The sequence below is a fragment of the Lygodium microphyllum genome, chromosome 13 (genome assembly GCF_053477565.2).
Source record: "Lygodium microphyllum isolate KBCC chromosome 13, Lygodium_microphyllum_v1.1.10, whole genome shotgun sequence".
NCBI classification, from domain to species: Eukaryota; Viridiplantae; Streptophyta; class Polypodiopsida; order Schizaeales; family Lygodiaceae; genus Lygodium; species Lygodium microphyllum.
This window is the reverse complement of record NC_141147.1, coordinates 84,256,010-84,259,357: the sequence shown is the minus strand read 5'-3', so window position 1 is coordinate 84,259,357 and position 3,348 is coordinate 84,256,010. Positions and strand designations below refer to the sequence as shown.

Sequence of the window (3,348 nt, the reverse complement as noted above, 5' to 3'; positions counted from 1 at the left end):
TTTACTCTTTTGCTTTCTCAAGGCGACACTAAGACATTCTGGGGGTCGTGCCTGAACATTTAAATTATTCAGGGTCTGGTTACCGGTCAATGCGCCTTTTCCTTCTTTTATCCTGCGCCTTTTTTGCTATTTCCTTTTTTCCATTTTCCCGCTCCTCTGTGCTGCGGTAAACACGGTAAACACAATCAATTGTATCTACTAGGCATGCATGGGATCATGACAAGACTGCTGGTGTTGATCATGTGTTTTTTTTTTTCTCTCCATTTTTTTCTTTTTCTCTAGATCACCTCTGCTTCTAGGAAAATCAAATAGTACCCTGCCATCCATTTCATGAATATCTTTTGCTAAGTATCTCCCCCACGAGTGATTGTTTTCTTGGCTAGTGCACCAAAAATGGATGATGGAAATAACGACTCTCTCAGGGGGGAACAAAATATGAGCAAAGGCTAAGCTAAGATTTCATCTCTCACTCGTGGAACATAATTGAAAAGAAGCATGAATCTGAATCAGCGTCCTCTCCTTCTTCATCACTCTCTATTTCCATGACACAAAGAGGGAGAGGGAGAGGGAGACAGAGAGCCTCTTTTTTCAAGAAAACTACACATGGAGAAGCTGCATGTGAGAGAGAAGAGGTATACAAAGGAAGGAGCACACTCAATCATCCCCCACATACACCCCTTTATAAAACAATTTATTAATAGTAGTCTTTTGGTTTTGTGTACATTGGCCTTAGCCTTAGCACTATTTTTTTAGGATCTTCAAGATTTATAGCCTACTTTTATGAATATGACATTTTTTAAAAGCATTATAAGAGTATATTGATGTATTTCATGTAGATGCATTAGAGTGCCAAATTTGGAGCATCTTTAGGCTTCATCATTCTCCCTGAACACAATTGCGAAGCCATCCTTGGCAAGCACAAAGAAGAAGAATTGCAAAACCATTGAACATGTCTTTAGCATCAATGAGGAAGCCAAGCTGTAGGAGACCACCCATGGACCATCACACCAAGGATGCCATCCCCTGCTTTGTCATGAACTCGCACACTTTAAAACCAAAGGAACACCATCTTGTTCATGCCATTGAGGATGCTTCAAGAGTGTGTTGAGAATGATCTAGATAAAAACACACTTTATCTCAATAGGACCCTTTTATACATAATTAATGGAAATTGTTACAGATAATCAACTATCATAAATAGATAGATGTAGATGCATATTCATCAAATGATGCTACAAGCTTGCTGATGGAACAACACAATAAGATGGCAATGGCAACCATAGATGTCGGATGAAGAGCTTTAAACAATTAATATGCCATGATCCTGCAAACACTTATTGATGGTCACAGATGCCATGAGGGAAGATTGAAGTCGATCAATATCTTGTAGATGCTTGTTGATGGAACATTGATCGAAGCCATGATCCCTTAGTTCATAATATTGACGATGAGGGCTTTTGGAAGCACATAATCTATGGTGCCATAATAGAGAGCCTGATGATGAACTAATGCTGCCCAAACTCTTCTAAATCTCCTTGTTGTGGTCAAATCAAACAGCTAAAGGAGAAAAATCGATATGCCATAATCAAAAGCCTGCTACACCTAATGATGAAATGACGGTGATTAGAGATGGCATGAGAGAGAGTGTGACAAGAAGTCGACAACTCCTGTTGATGAAAGTCCACGATCTAAATCAGCAATCAGAGGAAGGGAAAGAGAGAAAGGGTGAAGATGTTGCATATATGGATAAGGAGGTTGAAGAGAAGGTAGAGATGTTTCAAGGGAGACATCTGATAAAATTGTAATAATACAGAGAAGATTAGCATGGCCCCTACGCAAGGATGTCACACACAAATCGAGAAATGGTCCAAATTTATCAGATGTCTCTTCGGAGACATCTGAGTCAGGGTTTCTTTCCTATCAGCCAAGTCTCTAGGAAGTAGCTAGCATCGAGCTCCAGATGAACCACTTTGCATAGAAACAATAGAGTCGAAGCGGATTTATGCTACACTTGGTTCATGGAGAATGGGAAACGAGAGGGATGCTAATACACAACTTCTGAGGATTTTGCCATAATCAATTATGCCGATGAAGAGAAATTCAATCAATTGTATCTGCTAGGCATGCATGGGATCATGACAAGACTGCTAGTGCTGATCAGATGCTTTTTTTCTTCTCCATTTTTTTATTTTTCTCTAGATCACCTCTGCTTCTAGAAAATTTGGATAGTACCCTACCATCCATTTCATGAATATATTTTGCTAAATATCTCCCCCACGAGTGACTATTTTCTCAGTCAGTGCACCAAAAGTGCACCATGGAAATAACACCTCTCCCGGGAACAAAGTAAAAGCAAAGTATATGTTGAGATTTCATCTCTCGCTCATGGAACATAACTGAAAAGAAGCATGAATTTGAATTAGTGTCCTCTCCTTCTTCATCACTCTCTATTTCCATGACACAGAGAGAGAGAGAGAGAGAGAGAGAGAGAGAAAGACTTTTTTTTCAAAAAAAACTACACGTGGAGAAGTTGCATGTGAGAGAAAAGGGGTGTACAAAGGAAGGAGCACACCCAATCATCCCCCACATGCACCCCTTCATAAAAAAATTTATAATAGTAGTATTTTGGTTTTGTGTACATTGGCCTTAGCCTTAGCACTAATTTTTTAGGACCTTCAAGAGCGATGGCCTCCTTTCATGAATACAACATTTTTTAATGGCAGTATAAGACTATGTTCATGTATTGTATGGTTCATGTAGATATGTTAGAGTGCCAAATTTGGAGCATCTTTAGGCTTCATCAAGGTGTAACCTATTGGAATAAGAGCAAGGCCGTACTGTCTTCTCGTGGGAGGAACAATATAGGAGAAGATTAGGATTACTTCATTCCAAAAATGGAAGATTTAAGGTCAAGGACAAGTGAAGAAATATCAAGTAAGCATAAGGGAAGATGTTAACAAGTATAGGTGATTGATGCTACAACTCCCAAACATAAATATAGACACAAAATTACATGGATTCCTATTCAACATGTAGGAATGGGCTAGAAGAAGTGTAGAGAGACCAAAACCAACAAGTTTGGGTGAGGCCATGAGGATGGATGGAAGATTGATAGATTTGGAAGGAAGAAGGATCACCTAAGGAAGCCAAGCCAGATTCAACACCAACCTCACCCACCAACTTTTGGACCACAAGACTGAACCCCCAAGAGGGCCCATCTTAGAAAATAGTCAAATTCCAAGAGTGACCCCATCCACATCATAGTCCACCTTGGTACCAAGGGCACCATTTGGAAGGTGGGGGAACAATCGCTATAGACCAACTCCAAGTACATCTTATAGATCAATA

The 3,348-nt window shown here is 39.7% G+C and overlaps 1 non-coding gene across 1 annotated transcript; it reads left to right on the top strand.

The window, feature by feature from the left end:
* Positions 1 to 1,774: 1,774 nt before the first annotated feature.
* LOC148026855 (U6 spliceosomal RNA) lies at positions 1,775 to 1,877 on the top strand. Its single transcript, XR_015692993.1, has one exon. It is a non-coding gene; the product is annotated as a U6 spliceosomal RNA (small nuclear RNA).
* The last annotated feature ends 1,471 nt before the right edge of the window (positions 1,878 to 3,348 follow it).